Genomic DNA, 19,871 nt, shown 5'->3' with positions numbered 1-19,871 from the left:
GCAATTGTGCATGATTAGAATGTCAAAAACCTAGCTTTCATTAATATTCATATTTGAACAAGGGTTAGACTAATTAGTGCTTAATTAATGGATTAACTTTTAATCTTCCACCTAATTAAGCCCAAAATTTTTAATTGACCAATTCACCCCCCCTCTTGGATTATTACTCTTGCATTTCAGTTTCTTTTACATGATGAGTACCTATGAGGGCAAAGAGAGTCGTTGGTCGATCAGCATCTACGTCCTTAAATAGTTTCCATTGACTCTTAAGGAAGGATTGAATTTTCTCCCTTGGTGTTGGCTTTGCTTTAGAGGCCTCGTCTTCACTATATACCAAGGCCTAAAGTCTACTTAGCAGTTCTTCCAGTTCTACGACATCATGAGCCCTCTTTCTAGATTGAGACTGGGATTGATCTGGGTTTTCCATTTCGAGTGCTAGCCATTTTATTTTCTTTTTGCTTGTTCTATTTTTTATTTCTCTTTATCTGTTTCTTCCTAAGAATGCCAAAGGACAAACAGACGTATACCTTTTATCTATTCACTTCATAACCGCTTCCCAAAGACCCTGGCCAGGAGCCAGAAGCCAAGTGTCCATCCATACCTCAAAAGCTCACTATGGGTGTATCTGATATCATTAAATTCTAGTGTGGTTGCCACTCCACCAGACCCAAGTACCAGAGAAAGTAGCCAAATAAATTAATCAAGCCGTCTCATCAAAAGACTGGAATATAAGATAATTGCAAAAAAGATTCTATAGAAACTTTTGGAAATGCCAAATATGATTTGTTTTCTTTGAAATGGTAAATAATTGTATTAAAATGGAACAGAGAAGGCCCTCAATATTTACAAGGAAAAGAAAAAGAAGAAAAATACAATAGGGAGCTCAAGGCGGAAGAAAATCAAACCACTCCAAACCCAAACTACTCACTCCGGACCTAGCTAAAGAATCAGCTTCACCATTAGCCGATCTCCTAACATGTTTAAAAACTATTGAGGAACCCAAACATGAATCTTCTATTTCCTCAAAGAAGCTAAGAAACCTCCATGGAGGAGCTGCCAACCCCGACAACCAACTAATGACATTGGAAGAGTCTCCTTCCACTATCACAGAGTCAATCTGGTCTTTATCTAGATGCATGATACCATAGTATGCCGCTTTGACTTCAGTCTCGGTCGAATCAGAAATACCAATAGGCCCCTAAAAATCCCACATAACCGTGCCTAAAGAATCTCTGCATAAGCCTCCAATACCCGCTGGACCCGGGTTTCCAAAACAGGACCCATCGAAATTGATTTTGAGGCAATCAGGGGGAGGAGGATTCCAATGCTGAATAACTGGAGATCTTCTTTCTGCTTCAGAGAAAACTGTCTGCCAACCCTCCCAAAGATCATAAGCCGATACAAATCTAAACATAGGAAGACTTCTCGCCCACAAAATAGTTAAACCGATAATTTTAACATATAGCCAATAGGGAGATTTAGCATCTCCAACAAATACTCTGTTGTTCCTTTCTTTCCAGATAATCCACCACAAAGCCAATAGACAAAATTTCCATAAGACCTTCCCTTTCTTTTTCCAAGGAGCGAGATCACAACTCTTGACTACTTCAGGAATGGATTTTGGGAAAACCCAACAAATACCAAACCTCGATAAGATATGATGCCAAATCTCTTTCACTATCCCACAATGAATGAACAAATGGTCTATAGATCCCCATCCTCCAAGCAAAGAGGACAATGATCCATTAAGAACATACCCCTTTTCGTAAGAAATCAATAGTTTGAATGCGGCCACAACACACCGCCCAACCAAAAAAGCAGACCCGAGGAGGGCATTGAAATTTCCATACTTTGGCTGCCAAGGAGACTTCAGAGGAAGGAGAAAAATGAGAGTAGAAAGACTTAACTAAAAAAATACCTGAAGTGTTCCAAATCCATATTCTTCTATTAGACCCACTTCTCTTTATATAACACCTTTCAATTATATCTAGCAACTGAGAGATAGAATCAAGTTCACGATTAAAAAAGTTCCTCCTGAACCTCGGACTCCAAGACACTCTATGATCATCAAGATCAAAACAATCACAAACTAGTGCTTCCTTATTGGAGGCTACCAAAAACAAGTCCGGAAAAAGATCTCCCAGGGTCTCAACCGAACACCACGCATCTAACCAAAAACGAATACGATCCCCTGTGTAAACACTAAAACGAATGCCCTTATTGAAATCATGTCTAATCTGTAATATGTCATGCCAAACCGTTATACCCTTTTTACCATAAGACTTATCAGATTCCCATTTACCAATCAAGAAGTCATACTTACTTCCGATCACCTTGACCTACAAAGATGATTGCTCCTCCCCAAAATGCCAAAGCCATTGCTTAATAGAGCGCGATCAAATCCTTTAATTCTTCTAATATACAAACCTCCATATTTAATCGGCATGCACACCTTCTTCCACTTCACCAAAGGAATTCCTTTCTTATTGTCTGACCCACCCCAAAGGAATCTACGCCGGATTTGTTCAATTCTCAAAGCCACACTAACCGGGCATTTGAATAGAGACAGAAAGTAAACTGGAATGTTGGCCAAAACCGCTTTGACTAAAGTCAATCTCCCCCCTTTTGAGACTAGATTTCGTTTCCAAGTTTCCAATCTTCTCTCAATTCTTTCTACTATAGGATCCCATAAAGATTTGTCTGGTCTTCCCACCCCCAACGGAAGCCCTAAGTAGGAAGAAGGGAGATTACCCAACTTGCAGCCCAATATTTTAGAAAAACCGAAGGCCTCATTTGGAGATGTGTTAAGAGCATACATCGTCGACTTCAAGAAATTGTACCGCTGACCTGTAATCATTTCAGAAAATCTAAGAGTCGCCTTGAGATTCAAAATCTTTTCATTTTCAGGTACACAAAATAGAAGAGTATCATCTGCAAGTTGAAGGATCGACACTTCCACTCTATCACTTCCAATAGAGAAACCTTCAAGTAAGCCCCTTCTACAACCTTTATACATCAATCTACTAAGAGTTTCTGAAATAATAATAAAGAGAAAAGGCGACAGAGGATCCCCTTGCCTCAAACCCCTAGAGGACTTGAAAAAACCTTTTGGTGAACCATTTATAAGAATAGAAAACCATGCCGAGGAAATGCACTTCCTAATCCACTCTCTCCAACGGCTACCAAAACCCATCCTCCCAAGAAGATAATCCAAACAATCCCACTCCACTCTATCATATGACTTCTCCATGTCAAGTTTACAAATTACCCCCCTTTCACCATTTTTCAAGTATGAATTTATAACTTCATTCGCAATAAGAGAGCAATCCAAAATTTGCCTCTTGCTAATGAAAGCACTTTGATTATCAGAGATCAAAGAAGGAAGAACTACTTTGAGACGATCCGCCAACACTTTAGCTAAAACTTTGTATATGCAACCCACCAAACTAATAGGCCGGAACTCAGACACCCTTGAAGCTCCCTCCACCGTTGGAATCAGAACAATAAAAGTCGCGCCTGTGCCCCTGTCAAGCGACAAACCTTCAAAAAACTCTTTAAAAAATCTTAGAATATCTATCTTGACAAAAGACCAAAAAGCCTGGAAGAAAGCTAAACAGAAACCATCTGGCCAGGGGCCTTGTCTTTTGCCAAGGAGAACAAAGCTTTTTCAATTTCCTCCTCTTCAAAAGGACTTTCAAGCTTAGCACTTTGCTCTATATTCAAACAATTAAAATCCACCTCCTCTAGGATGGGGCGAGATAAGCACTCTGACGAATATAATGAAGTGTAGAAGTTAGTTATAGCTGCTGAAATATCCTCCTTGCTAGTCACCGAATGACCATTCACATTAAGAGATACAATTCTATTCCTCCTTCTAGCAATTGCCATAGCATGAAAGTAAGCCGTATTTTTGTCCCCTTCCGTCAACCACTTCACTCTAGATTTTTGTCGCCAAGATATCTCCTCATGAAGAAACAAAGACTTATGCTCTTGTTTAATTCTACCCATCTCCTCCCATTCCTCCTTAGCCACCATACCACTTTCTTCTAAAGCTACCAATTCCGCCATTCTAATTTCCAGCCATTGCTTTCTGCCAACAGACTGCAACTGCCTTTCTTTTACCCATTCTTTTAACTTCTTCTTAACATATCTCAATTTATGCCCTATAATTACATCCGCCAGTCCCTCCACTGAGCAACAAACCCACCACCCTCCCAATCTATCCTCACATATCCTCCATGTGAGGAGTATTAAGCCAAGCAACTTCAAATCTGAAAGGTGGAGGGCCCCAAGATTCCAACTTAGGATCAAGAAGAATAGGGCAATGATCCGACAACTTTCTGAAAAACTTCCGGAACCGAGTCCAACCAACTAGCTGACACAATGAAACGGTCTAAACGACTTCGGGTTTCCCCTCTGGACCATGTAAAAGATGCACCCAATAATGGAAGATCAATTAATTCATTTATAGCGATGAATTCAGCAAAACCCTCATATTTAGACTAGACCTATTGCAACCCAATCTCTCCCCAACTTCCTTCAGTTCATTAAAGTCTCCCCCTATACACCAAGGAAAGGAACAAGAATCCCTTACCCGCCCTAACTCCTCCCAAAATATCCCTTTATCTGCCCTTAGGACCGGACCATAAACACCCAAAAACAACCACATCGAATTATATTCCACTTTCCTCAGTGCCACAGAAAGAAAAAAACTCCCCATCCATTCATCCTGCTTCATCCAAAAGTTCTCATCCCAAGCTATTAATATCCCACCCGAAGCACCCACTGATGATACATACGAGAAGTCCCAGTCCGCTTTGGCCCCCAACCTACTGATATCACTTCTATTGATGACCTCCATCTTAGTCTCTTGTAAACAAAAAAAAGATTTGGTTTCAACCTCTTTACAAACTCCTTAACATGAATTCTTATCCAGGGAACCCAAACCATTTACATTCCATGAAAAATCTCCATAAAGAGACCTCATTGCTGGTACTCTTCCCCTTTCTACTACCAGACTTCCTCCCAACCTGCTCCAACAATGAACCCGGACTAGCCAAACCTCCATCATAATTGATGTTTGACTTTAATCTCTGTAATTCCCGAGTTTTCTTCTTTGAGGATTCTTCTGGACGTTTTGCAGATAACTCCTGAACCGCCGATCCCTTAACTCTGCTAGCCTGATCTCTTTCCTAAAATCCTCTTCAGGACCAGCAGAAATCAGATCCAGCTCTTTGCTAACTCCCATAGTATGATTCACAAAGAAATCCACTACTTCCTCTTAAGGACCCTCCCACCTCTCCTTACCAGGAGAAGCCAAAGGTTGATGCCCTGAATTAGATTTATCAAACAAGGCTGAAATGTGATGAATATCCTCACCATCAGACACTCTAGGGACATATAAATCAGATACCAAAGCGCAATGCTGCTTTGTATGATCACTTCGAGTATCTCTCTTCAAATGTAGAGGACCACCCCCCTCCAATTCCAGAGCTACAAAAGACCCCTTGCCACTTTTCTTCCTCCTCAAGATTGCAAAAGCATCCCTAAGATGAAAGATATTTTCCAGAAAAAGCTTCGGTGGACGCCCCCATCGTCCCGGAACAAGTTAAGGGATTATCAAGCGACAGTGAAAGCAATTTCAGGAGGACTATAAACTCATTGCTGAAGAGTTCTTCCCTCTAACATGTGCACTCAATATAAAGGAGATTTGTATACAGGTGTACAAACTTCTTTTTTTCCGGCGCTAGTTAGAGTATACCAATAACTTGAGACGGATTGAATGGGAGGCAAAACGAACACTTTGCATTCGCAAGGTAGCAGAGATTATAGCTATCCGGAAGAACCCGATGGAAGAGGTTCCCTATCCACAGTTTGCCTCGGATTTTTTCCCTGATGATATGGAACTGGAGTTGGATATTGGGATCCTAATGGTGGAGTTGAGCGAATGTGCGTCATAGTCTCGAGTTATGGGTTAATTTTGTTAATGTGTTTTAGAAAATTGATAGATGGTTTTTTGGAGTTGCAACATAGTGAATGACTGGATGGAGAAAAAGTAAAGATGAAAAAGAAGTAGAATGAATTTAAGGTAATAGGTTTTTTGGATGATACACTTGGGGAATTTTAATTTTGTTTGTTTGAAGAAAGTTTTTATTGGTGGGAAGTCCTGGAGGGTGTCCTAAACTGGAAGAGATATACGGGTGCTTTTGGAGAGTATACGGTGTTTCATCTGAAGAGTAAAATGATCATCGAATGTGCAGGATTGATTGTCCCAATACTTCTTTGGTAATTCAGGGTATGCCTTGAATTGCGATGCTATGTAATGTTATTAGGGACTTCTTGTCCCCATTGTACCTTATGGTATCAATCAATATATGTCACTTTTCAAAACAAAAATTTCCAGAAAAATTCTAGCAAGGTTGCCGAAGGAACAATAAAAAAAGGAACCCCCGCCTCACAATTCCATCCGAGCTACATCGCAACGACCCATTGAAACTCCATTCGATCCAATTTGAGAGAATTATCTTGCAGACTTCCAACTCCACACGGGCCAATCATCGCCACCCTGAATTTGGATGAATGAGTGACAAGAGGACGATCCTCCACTACAGCATCCTCCTCAGAACAATCATCTGAATCATCCCCAGAATCAAAATCCACTTGAGTGGCAACTTCACTCAGAATCAATTTTTTGGAAAGGTGCTCCACAAAACATACACTGGCCGGAACAACTTCAAACAAGGAACCCTCCTGCCACGGCGATAAAAAATCCCTATTCTCCTCAGCAATAACCCCATAAGATTCCCAAGAATCACAGAATGGATTCTTAGAAGTAAATGACTGAGACCTTAATCGAGCCCCACCATATGAAAATGGCCCAACATATAACTGGTTCTCAAAAGTCAAAGGTCTGGGATGGGTTTCAAGCCCACAACCAGCACTACTAGGGGTCAGATCCAGAGGCCCACTCTCGGACCCATCACTTATTTTATCCAAGGCCTGATAACACCCGTCTGTACGCAAAGACTTTTCAGACCTCGGAGAAATCGCTGCGATGATATCAAAGAAGCAGTTAATCGAGAGCGTGGGGTCCACCACCGCGAAACCACATGAGATGAGCCACACAAACTCCGCCACCTGTACTCCACTGGGGAAACATCATTTTGAAATTCGAACTCACTGCCATTTGTCCCTTTACTAAATTGCGCCCCATGGACCGACAAAAAGATTCCAGGGCTATCGTGCACCAACTCCTCCAAATCTCCTCTCTCTGAACCACCCATCTCCGCCTCTACCACCGGAAAACACACCTCCTCGGGGCTCGAATCTTCAGATAATGACTCACTCCCTGACCCAATCTCACTTCCGACCTCATCAGGCAACGAAGAATCACTATCTGAACTGACCTCTACCTCCTCCACTTCCTTCTGCAAAAGAACCCATCTAACAGCCCCGTCCAAAGACGTCTGAATGGAGATCTCCTTTCCCACCACCAGCAGAGAATATCTGAATCCTAGCACTGGAATACCCATTACCAGCACAACAGGATGGATCAATCTCTACAACTCTTCCAATTTTTTCTCCAATTCTCCAAAAATTTTCTTCACACCAAGCCTCAGGAGGTATTCCTTCAACACTCCACCAATGGAAGCTCCCTGCTGTAGGAAATTTCTTATCCCACAACAGGATCCCTAAGAATGGAGAATTGATGGCAGATTTCCATGAAGCCATAAGATGGGATCTATTGATTCCTATCAATGGCGTGTTAACACCTCAAGATCAAAAATTCTATAAACCACCACCTCACAATGATAACTACTTTTACGAATAAGCCAACTCTCCAAAGCCATCAGATTACCATACCATCCCGGTTTAATCCTTCCCCATATACCGAGATCAGCGTTGCTAATGGATTTCAAGGCACCACCTCCAAATTAAAGATAACTCCATCTGAAGTTGCAGGGAAAATCTTCCTGACTCTTAGTCCCGATGGATTTTCATTCAGACTAACGGGAGCAGGGTTACTAACTCTTGCCTGATGAGGGAAATTGAAGTCTAAGCTTGACCATATCTTGTTGCATCCCCAGCAAACCTCTCTTTTCTGGAAATTTTTAAACCCACAACGACAGCATCTCCAGTCACCTAAACCACCCTCTTTTCTTCTCCGAAGTACCTTTTCAATTCTACTAGCCCTCTTTCCCTTAGAAGTAAACCATCTGTTTTCAGGCATATGATTCTTATCATTACGAACACCGATAGGCGGCCCGATTGAATCAGCTATAGGTCTTCCAATCGAACCCAGATTGGCTCCATTCGCTACGCTCAAATCACCACCAAGAACTAGGTTATCTACAAGATCCCTTCCTCCCAAATGCCCAGAACCTCCTAAAGGCACTAGATTAGTGCCGCTAGCCACCCGACTCGATACCAACGACGTCATCTTCTCAAGCACGCTGTTGTACCACAAAAAAGGGGATGAAAAGGAGCATGAAGGGCTTGGGCCCAAAAAGAAAAGGATCCCCGGAAGAGAAGCTCACCAGAGAAACTCGCTGGAGAAGAAGCACTTCATTGTCACTGGTCGCACCTAATCCTACATACTTCAGGAAATGCCAAATATGATAAGAAAAGATAATTGCAAACAAGAATTTACAAGAAGTACCAAAAGGGAGAAAACGGGGAACCAATAATTAATCAAAGATAGGGCATTGGAAAGAGGTAAAAGAAGGCTGGGAACCTAAGGTGGACGATATTATTTTTTGAAAGACGACAAAATATATTGATAGATTATACGAGAATTCCATAAGAAAGGGACCAGGAGTCCCCCATGAAATTACATCGTATGAAGGCCTAGGAGATAACTCCAGGTCGTAACAAAACAACCAAACCTATTCCCCCTTATCTTCCCTTCAAATTACAAGGCAAAACAAAATACCAAACTTTGCGATCTTCAACAAAGATCGTAAATCTTTTCCTTCATTTAGCGCGAAGCTTTGTGAAGCCCATCTAGAAATCCTTGAAGAAAAGAGGAAGGAAAAACCTCTTCGTCTTCTCCCACTGACCTTTCCAGAAATCCAGGGGATGAGCGGGATTCAATCATGTTTTGTACTATGACTAGGGCCGTATCCCTAACGGCGTGCCAAATGTTGCTTCGACGCCTTCTATCCTCTGGTCGGCAACCAACGCAGTTGAGGAAAGAATTGGCAATTTGCCTCTTCATCAACGTAAGTCATTCCTCTCATCTTGTCGATAATGGAGTGCAACACCATTCATTCTATAAAAAGATTGCGTCCTCGATTACCAGGGCACGATTCAAGGGGCTCTTCATCATCCATTCCTCTTTTCTTAGTTCAAAAGTCGCCTTAAAGAGCAAAGCCCAAGATTCACCGCTAAAATTCTCATCCTAAGGTTGCCTAAAACCATACCTGTTAAACCTTGACTTAAAAAGAAATCAAGGAGACTTAACATTACACCTAAAGCTAGGTATAAGAGCCCACAGCCAATAGTTGGCGGCTGGAACAACCTAAATGAGCAAAAAGAGGTAATATTCATTCCTCACCTTGAACACCCTTCTCAAAAAAGCTGACCTTACATGCATCTAGCTTAATAAAAGCAGTTCGTACTTATCCAAGAACAACGTGAATTTGGCTATAAATTACGTTTCCGAAAAGACCCAAGGAAGCTACACCTGGAGAGAGAGGCCTTTTCTCCAAGCTTGGCGTCCCATCAAAATCTTTAAGTACTGACACGTGCGGGAAAAGCCTAACTTTGGAAGCTGAGGGGGGATAGAGTCATGACCCAAGAGATTACATAAAAGATTTTGTAGCAGTTTCTCTCCTTTATTGCTTTTTCGATTTTTCAAGATGGAGGTGACATTCGTACGATAATTTCTGGCCTTGACATCAGCTAATGCTTCATCATGTCCACTTCGGATTGACTCTAAGTTTTGAATTTTGAAATTCAAAAACTGATTGGATCCTTGCAAAAGGAGTGTCTTCGAGTTGACTCAATCAAGTTGATCCTGATCCAGCAATCTCAAACCGATTTCCTAACTCGTCAACACTGGATTGCTTACTGGCACGCCTACACTCCCCTTAGGTTTCTCAAACGGACAACTTTACCGGCTCCATGGGCTCAGATAAGGATGGCACCTGAAAGGGTAACTTCGATTGGAGGGATTTGAGGTCCCGAAGATCTACTTCAATTCCAAAAACGGTTTCCTGAACCTGAATATGGACAAAAGATCCTATTTTGAATAAATCCAAGGGGAGGATCAGTGCCGAAGCCACAGTCATTCCATCCGATTTAACTCTTAAAAATTTTCCAAATAACCCACCCAAAGCCTCTACCGTTGAAGACGCCCATACATGGAGAGGGATTCCTGAGAAATTAATCCAGACCGCCTTTTTCTCATGTTTAATAATCGGGCTCCACGCTGAAATAGAGGAGAGAAAGGATCCACAAGCATTCGTATTCATCTCCAAAACTTTGGATGCCATCCTTTCACTGGTAAACACAAATAGTATCTGGTTATGCCCAAAAATCTCTGGTTTAGGAAGGCATGGGATTTTCCAATGAAACCTACCTTGGTTCCAAATGTCTGACTCCATTTGTCGTTCAATGGTCTCCCAACCAAGCAAGATTTTAAAAGGTTACTTCGCTCCACCACCTCATTGCCTGAAATGGTGAGAGTCGAAATCCCATTTATGGAGCTGATTGTGACATCCCCCGAGTCCGGCCACTGTCCCCCAAAACATTCCTCCTTTTTAGGTCTCCAAATTCTCCCATAATCTTTTCCAGTATTGCAGAACCGACACTTGTTTCTCCATCTAAAATTAAGGTATTCGCAATCCAAGCATTTCCAGTCACCCTTCATCTTAGCTTTTTTTCCCTAAGGTGGATGATATTGCCAACATAGTATTTGCTAATTGAAACACTAATAAATTAGCTTTCATGTGCAAGAAAGATTCAAGTTGAAAAAATTGGGTCCATATAATCAAAGAAATTATCATGTTTAACTACAAATGGAGACGTCATGGAAAGTTGTTTTAGGATTGATCAATTGAATTTGCAACATGATAGTTTGTTAGAAGGAGCTTTTGCTGTGCGGCTTAAACCTCTAGACACCCTGTTTAGCAACAGATATTATTATCACCGAGCTTTGAGAACATTAACTCTTTTGCAAACCCTTGATTAAACCATTACAGAGACTCTTTTTCATGTTTCTTTTGTCACCCATGAGAAAATGAGTGTCTACTTTAGCTATCATATCAAGGTTTAAGAGAATCAATACAAATGCGAACCCGTTTATTGGTAAGATTACAATTTTCCTTTTCTTTGAGGAAAGAATGGGCACGACTAGTCAAATGCATTCATCCTTGAAAAGTTATCGGGCTATTCTTTTCCTTCTCTCGGTTTGAGTTTTTCAACATTTCTCTCCCTCAGGGTGAAATATAAAGTTCTGTGTTTGTGTAATGCAATTGTCACATTTTGAGTTAAACGCAGAAGGTTATGCGCGTATGCAACATTTTTCTATTACAAGTATGCCCCTTGGAATTCACATGTTTTTCCTTGCTTCATCTCATTTCACAGAATAATTTTTATGCCATATCAGTGAAGTACATTGATGTAGAGACATATGAAAATGCCCTTGCCTTAACAAACATAAGCTCTTATAGATGTAGTGAGAGCAACTGGAGAACAGGAGCTAGTGGTGCTTGATGTGATAATCTTCAGCCATTCTGTTCCATTGGGCTTTGATCTTCTTACCATTTCTTTCTTTCTAAGTTTTAGATTGAAGGACACTTCCATGTGGGTGATCTAATAGGTTTTTAAACCACCACGAATACCCCAAGCTGTGAAAAAAAGTTTTTCACTACTGGGTCTCACCAAGAGTAATCATTATATGGGACCATTGCCACTCACCCTTCATGCTAATTAAATGGGAATCATGATATACCTAGAAACATGAATGACCTAAAAACAAAGAGATAGGGAGACCGATATGATGGTGCCAATATCAGACATGGCTAGCATCTGTTTGATCATTTTTGGGTGGTGACTAATGCCAGCCAGTGGTAGTAGTGGATGAAGGGAAAATTCTAGAGGCATAAGATGAAAGTCACAAGAAATTCAAGATGTTTTCATAGGAAGGTTTGATTTTCTCAAGTAACAAATAAAATTTAAGCAATTTAACTATGTTGATCTGGAAAATTTTACAAAAAAGGAGGAAGTAAAAAACCTTTGATACAAAAAAATTTGATCACACACCTAAGTTCAAAAAAAAAATTGATTCCTAAATTCAAGGATAACTAGAAAGGAAGAAAGCAAAAACAAAAAGAATTTAATACAAAAGGAAAAAGTGGTTGCAAAAAACATATGAAACTAAGACGGAACATTCCTAAACTTAAAGAAAAGTAAACGGTTTTAAAGAAGCGTTTGCGAGGGAAGGAAATGAATTATCTTTATTTCAAAAAAAAAGAAGGAAGCTATGTACCATCCTATGAAGGAGAAAATTGAGGAACATGGGACTATAAAGGGGTGTTGTGGCAATTGTCAACGACCCCAAGACAAAATTCTATAAATAAAAAGATGATCCTCTTGGAAAAGGGATTAGATCTTTGGATAAAAGCTGCATTGAAGGCGAAGAAGAAAAAGAGAGAAAAGATGGAAAAGGTGAGAAAGGCTCTTCTTAATTTCTTAGTTATACTCTTGCAATTTCCTTACACATAGGCTATTCTCCTCCAAGAAAAGAAGAAGAAAAAGAAAAAGAACTTCCTCCTGGAAGAAGAAAATATCCTTAAATATTCTTCTCGAAAAATTCGAGAAGGAAAATGACCTAGTCTGAGAAGAAGAAGAAGAGACATCTTCAAAGGGTTGCTCCTCCAAGAGAAGAAAGAAGACTCCCTCCAAGAAAATAATTTCGCTCCGCTGAGAGATCCAAGATGAAGAGTTCCTTCCTCCAAAAGGATGAAGACATCTCTTCTCCATGAGGAAGAAGACTTCTCTCCTCCATGAGATCCGAGATAAAGACTTCTCTCCTCCAGGAGGAAATAGATAGACTTCTCTCCTCGAGGAAGAAGAAGATTTCTCTCCTCCTAGAAATCCAAGATGAAGACTTTTTCTTACTAGGAAGAAAGTTAAAATCCCTAAAAAGAAATAATATTATTTATGACTCAAAGTAGTTCCTCTTTCAGGAGGACCTTTTATAAAAGAGTAAAAAATATGACTCAAGAGAGTTCCTCTTCCGAGAGGAGTCTTACAAAAGTAGAGTCAAAAGCAAAGTTATTAATATTTTCTCTTACTTAAAGGATTTTCTATTCTGGGAGGTCATTTTACAAAATACGACCTAAGAGAGTTCTATTCCGAGAGCACTCTCTTACTAAAAGGAGTCCTCTTCAAGGAGGACTTTTCACAAAAGAAGGGTAAAAATAACTACTCAAGAGTCAAGAGGGTTCAACTTCCAAGAGGACTCTTACAAGAGTAGAGTCAAAAGCAAATTGAATAACACCTTTACGACTCAAAGGACTTCCTATTTTGGGAGGACCTTTTTACAAAAGATGAGTCAAAATGCCTTCTTTTTTCTCTTTTGTTTTCTTCTATTTTGCTTTGTGGCTTTCAATGTTTTTTTTTGGTTGATAGTTGGGATCGAACTTTTTAAAAAAGAAGAGTCAAAATGCCTTCTTTTTTCTCTTTTGTTTTCTTCTATTTTGCTTTGTGGCTTTCAATGTTTTTTTTAGTTGATAAGCTGGGATCGAACTTGCGAACTCAAGGTGGCGAAACAAAGCCTCAAATATTGAGCTACAGGCCCAACCCCAGGCTTTCTCTGTTGTGACCACCTCGGTCATGCTTTTCTTTCGTAATAAATATATCTAGCATTCAAAAATAAGGTTAACATTTATATGACTTAAATGAATTCCTCCCATGGGAGGACCTCTTTTTACAAGTCAAATTTTAAAAAATTATCTGACTCGAAAGACATCTTCCCTAGGACTATTTTTATAAGAGAAGTCAAATTTTGTTAAGAGCTTCTGGAACTCAACATAGAGTTTCTGCACAGAGAACTCTACTACAAAAGAAATTTATGTATTTAGATAGGGAACCTCTTGATGAATAATCAGAAGTCTTTTCCTATTTTAAATATATAATAAACAGCCGTTAGAGCTAAACGTGTACGTCCCCACCAATTTAATAATAAGTCTTCTTCTTACAAGAGGGGAATTTGATTTGAGTGTGTTTTGTGTGTGTGTGATTCACATCTAATGCATGTAAAAATTGTAGCGAACAAACTAAACCTAGAATAGACTTAATGATTTGTTATTGTGGATAAGGAAGAAGAATAGTGAGGGAGAAGATGGATTCTCCACTAGGGAGATCCCATGATGCTTTGGAGCACCCAAACAATGTGCCCGTATTTTAAGCCTAGCGAGTAGATAAGTTATCTACTCTAGGCTGTATATATATATGGGGAAACGTTTTCTGCACGATACCTCAGGTAAGTTATCTGAGCAAGAGCTCAAAAAAGCATATGGGTCCACATTGTTTGGATGATCCAAAGCATTCATTTGAATAGTGCAAAGATAGATAGAGTGTGCACAAAAAATCTGCTCCACAGGATTATCCTAACCCTTCGATTTGTGGAGGTTAAAGTGGATGGGTATAAACCTCCACAAATCTGTCCATTTTTAACCTCCAAAAATCGAAGGGTTAGGATGATCCTATGGAGCTGATTTTTTGGGCACACCCTATCTATGTAAGGGCCTATCAAATGAATGCTTTGGATCATCCAAACAATGTGGGCCCACATGAATTTTTAAGCTCTTGCTCAGATAACTTATCTGAGGTATCGCGCAGAAAACGTTTCCCAATATATATATATATATATATATATATATATATATATATATATATATATATACGAAAAAGTGATGATACTCGGTCGAGTAGATAAGCTTATCTACTCGGTCGACTTAAAAACAGTGGGGGCCCACAAAAAATCAGATCCATAGAATCATCCTAAAGGGGGGAAACAAACAGAAGATCGAAAGAGTCCCTGTGATTGCGTGTGTGCGTGAGTTTTACTTTTAAGTTTTCACTTTCAAAGTAACAAAGTTTTAGAAAAAAAATAAATACTATAACTTAAGTAACTCGGGTCGGGCCCCTTGAAACCCGGCTCGACCCGAAACCCGAGAAACATGAACCCAACCCAAGCTATTTTCAGGTCGGGTCGATGCGGGTCGGGTAAAACCCGACCCAGGTTGCAACCCTAGTCTTGATCCGAAAACGAGATGACTAGGTTGGTTCTAGGGGGATCAAAGCGGGCTCTTTTGACTGGGGCTTCTAGAGCATGTATCTCTCTGGCGTAGGCTTTTCACTTGGCCGTAGTTGGTTCCCTTGCTGCCGGTCCCCGTAGATTACATTTATATTGCCGGCTATCTGTGGGCGCCAGTTCGGTCAAGGATCAGGAGAACCTTGGCACCGTCCTTCCTCCCTGTGCCTTCTCGGGGACCGGTGGCGGCTCAGAGAGCATCAACAGACTAGGGATTGGCGGTCTTCGGACCTCTGTCGGGGTCGTTCGTCTCTAGGAGGGTTCTGTAGGTATTTGGTGAGGTGTCTTGCTCTGACCAACCTCTCAATTTCTCTTTTGAGGTGGTAGCATTCATCCGAGGCATGGGCGTGATCTTGGTGGAAGTGGCAGTATCTGCTCATCTCGTCTCTTACTCTCGTTCTTCATCTTTTTTGACCATTGGATGACCTTCCTGACCCTGATCACATGCAGAATACTCGAAATCATTGTGTTAAGGAGGGGGGAGGTTATACGTTTCGAAGGGTGGCAGCGGTGCTCGGTTAGAGGGTCGGTTACCTTAGTAGGGCTGTTTGTTCCATCCTTGGGCTGCCTTGGGCTCATCTCTACGCCTTTCTCCCGCTCGGGCGAGCTCCAGCTCTTTTTCCATAGCAAAAGGGTCTTCGGCATTTACATACCTGTCGGGGTGCGCCATTAACTCTTGAAGGTCTAGGGGAGGGTCGATGGTTATGAATGGTTATGAATGGCCGCTTTCAAAGTTGAGGTGGCCATTTCGATGTTGATGTTTCTAATTTGGTATAGTTCGGCGCGAAACCATGATTTGGTTGATGATCGTTGGTTCCACCATGGTCCGGCGCCCCGCGCCAGTATTAGGCGCACCTGGGTTCGAGGAGGGTCGTGGCAGACGCTAAGGCCGCGTAATCACCCACCCTTTCATTCGTTGGGCACCTCCTCCCCTGGGGGTCGGCCTCTTCTATCGTGTTTACTCCCGTGTTGGCCGTTCATGGAGTGGCATTGGCAGTGGCCGGCTGGTGGTTATGAAAGATGGCCAAGAGCAATCCCCATACATCACCCACTTGTTGCGATACGCCGTTGAACATGTGCATTGTCGGGGCGGGCGGTGGATTGACAGACAACGGAGACTCATTCGTACGAGGCAACTGAGTCTCTCTAGGTTGTGAAACCTGATTTGAGGGGGAGTTTCGGGCTGCCCTACTTCCAGTGACCTTATCGCTTGGTTGAAGGTTGGTGGTGTTCTTATCCGTTTTCTAATTGGTTTTAAGGAGGTCCCACGGATAGCACCAATCTGATGATGCCAAAATCTAGTTCTCCTGAGTTGGTAGAGATTTGATCTATGCCGTCCTGCACTCACAGAGAGGTCTCGAGCCTTTGGCTCCGGGAAGCCACTCCGACGCTCAAGTCAAAAATCGACATAACAGTGAAAACCAAGCGATGTAAATGGTGGATATGTAAGCTTATCTTGGGGTTCTGAGGTTGAAGACCATGGGTAGATTGCAGGAGGTTTTTTCATTGGTCCATGATTCTTCGAGCGTCGGGGCTTTTGTAAGGAGCGAAGCTTGCACATTGTCCCTTGGTGTATGACCCTTGTGTCATGGTTTCATAGGTGAAGGGATGATGATGATGGGTTTTAGCACCGTTGCCGGGGAAGAGTTGGATTACTTCAATTCTTATATTATTCGAAGTGATTTTTTGTTTTCTTTTAGTTAGTTAATTAGTTTAATTTATTTGTTTGTTTACTTTGGGTTTTGGCTACTTCTTGTTCTAACTTGGCTATTTTCTATGTATGAGTGCAGGTTGGATGCGCAACTCTGTCAACCACTTGGAGAGAATAATTCGATAAGAAATAGAGACAGACATTCATCCAATTCCAATTGCCATGGCGGAAGAGGAAGTTCCCAAAACCCTTCGCGATCATTTCTATCCTGCCCGAGCAGCACAACCATCTTGTATTCGATTGCCAGCTGCTCAGGGCAATAATTTTGAGTTAAAATCGCAATTTATTACGATGCTCCCTCATTTTCACGGGCTCCCTTCTGATGATACCTATTTATTTTTACGAGAGTATGAAGAGGTATGTGCTTTAATTAAATTACAATAACTCACGGATGGTGCGGTAAAATTACGGTTCATTACCTTCTCACTCAAGGAGGGAGCCAAAAAATGGCTTTACGGTTTGCCCACAAACTCCATCACCACTTGGGAGGAGTTTACAGTAGCGTTTCTTAAAAGTTTTTTCCTTCACATAAAACTAATAAATTGAGAAATGATATTCTTCAATTTAGGAAAAACCCTCATGAGTCGTTTTCAAAATTTATGGAGAGATTCAAAGATCTACTCCAAGAATGCCCTCACCACGGCTTAGATATGTGGCACTTGTGCCAAATCATATACGAGGGCATTGATTTTCAAACCAAACAACTATTAGAGTCCATGTGCTTTACAAGATTCACATCCTATACAGATGAAGACGAAGCTTGGAAGTTTTTGCTTGATTTGGCAGAAAAGACCCATGAGTGGGAATCTACTCGAGAAAGTGAAAGGGCCACATCAAGTAAGGGGTTCCTAATTGAAGGTACCGTGGCCAAGGAGGCCCAATTGGATAGTCTTATCAAAAGACTAGATGCAATAGTTGTAAAGGGACCCGCACAAGTAAATCAAATCAATCAAAGTGTCCCCATGTGCAATTGGTGCCAAACTCCGGACTATGTCATGGAAGAGTGCCCCAATTTTTCAAAGTTTGGTAATACTACTGAAAATGCAAGTGCTTTGTTTACAAATAACCCATATAGTAGCACTTACAATCCGGGATGGAGAAATCATCCCAATTTGTCTTGGAGCCAAGGGAATTACCAAGGTGGGCCATCCAATTTCCAAGGTCAAGGCCAATTAGGCCAACCTAGGCCCACCTTCCCTCCCACTTATGTTCGGCCAACCCAAGCCACACCCCCATCCTTTCAAAACCCAATTTTAAATAATGTTTCAAATCAGCAACCACCGGATTTTCAAAAACAAGGGGAATCGGCCCGCATATCTTCTTTGGAGAAAAACATGGAACTTCTCATGAGTACCTTCATAACAAGCCAACACAACATGGAGAAACAAATTTCTCAACTCGCCACGGCTTTGCATGCGAGGGAAAAGGGTAAGATGCCAAGTCAACCCATTCCTAACCCAAGGAATGTGAATGTGAATGTGAATGCACAGGTACCGCCAAATAAGTTGAATGCCATTCAACCAAAGTTTAAAAGGCTTGTTACAAGTGCTAAGTGCAATTGTAATTCCTACCAAAGTGAGTTAGGTAGTTTTCGTTTTAGTTTTTGTATTTGTTTATTTTCTTTTTATTTGCTCGAGGACTAGCAAAGTTTAGGCATGGGGGAATCTGATGAGCACATTTATGTGTGAATTGTAGGTAGGAAAAACATGCATATTTTACGTTTAGAGCGGTACTACTAAGGTATTTTCATTTGTTTTTGGTGTTTCAGGATTTTTCGGGAATTCCAAGGAAAATAAGCGAAGGAGATAAAAAATAAAAGGAAAAAACTAATTTCCAAGAAAATCAGAAATTTCAAGATACCTTGGTGGCCGAGTTCAAGATGCTTTAGTTGGGTTGAAATTGAAATGCCTCCCCCATATTTGCTTTGAAAGTTTGCAAGGATTTCAAGCTAAGATGAAGAACAAAAGAAGAGTGAGATAATGAATTTTAATGGTTGAGATTGAATCCATCACAAGAAGGAAAAACCGAAATTTTGCATTGGATATTTTTTATTCGGTTAATTCCACCCTCATTGGCCGAAAATATGAGACCCAATTATCAATGTGGCCCATTGTGGCCTATCATTTGAAGGGTTCGGATCAGCCACGAGAATGATTTAAGGGGGGTATGGCCCATTTATGTTGCAGCTTATAAATTGGACGATTTAGATCATCCTATAGAAATAGTTTGGAAGGGTGCAACCAATTTATGTCGTGGTTGTTCATTAGTTGGAGGGCCTGTATCATCTGAAGAAATGGTTTAAGGGACACATCTTATTTACACTATAGCCCACCAATTGAGTGATTGAGATCATCTATGGTGAGGGTCGTACAATAACATTAAGGCCGAATTGTAGGCCCCACCAGTGGAAACGATATTTTTGGGTGCAACCTATTGCAACCCTCCATTCTATAGAAGTTGCATAAATGTAGTTTTTGCTTAGATTGAAGGGGGTAGCATCCACCAATGGAAATGATATTTTGGGATGCAACCTCTGTGGATCCATCAAAATGGACGGTTTGGATTATCCTATGGTGTTGAGTTCATTTAAAAACGTATGGGTTTCGTTCAAAAGATGGGCCCAACAACGGATCCTGTTGGAGAGAGGTAAAAAGTTGGGAAACATATTATATACGTTACATTTAACGTTTACAGATAAGAGCACATGCTAGGGGGGCACATTGGGAATTTCCATCCTTTCCAAAAGAGAGGAGTAGTGATTTGTTTTTTTTGGCAATTGCACATAGTCGGCAATGCATGTGTAATGAGATGGGCATGACATCAGGTTATGTATGG

At 41.0% G+C, this 19,871-nt stretch overlaps 1 non-coding gene and 1 pseudogene across 2 annotated transcripts in view; both read right to left on the bottom strand.

Annotated features, from left to right (window-relative positions):
- The window catches only part of LOC143876249 (histidinol-phosphate aminotransferase, chloroplastic-like), a 45,155-nt pseudogene that overhangs the window by 12,909 nt on the left and 12,375 nt on the right, over nt 1-19,871 (bottom strand). The gene's annotated exons all lie outside the window — the stretch shown is intronic.
- LOC143845712 (small nucleolar RNA R71) lies at nt 17,576-17,682 on the bottom strand. The gene has a single exon (XR_013234505.1). It is a non-coding gene; the product is annotated as a small nucleolar RNA R71 (small nucleolar RNA).

The sequence above is a fragment of the Tasmannia lanceolata genome, unplaced genomic scaffold (genome assembly GCF_043159265.1).
Source record: "Tasmannia lanceolata isolate RefF3 unplaced genomic scaffold, GAP_Taslan_0.1 ptg000002l, whole genome shotgun sequence".
Classification (NCBI taxonomy): Eukaryota; Viridiplantae; Streptophyta; class Magnoliopsida; order Canellales; family Winteraceae; genus Tasmannia; species Tasmannia lanceolata.
The sequence above is the reverse complement of the archived record's forward strand: the minus strand, read 5'-3'. Positions and strand labels throughout refer to the sequence as shown.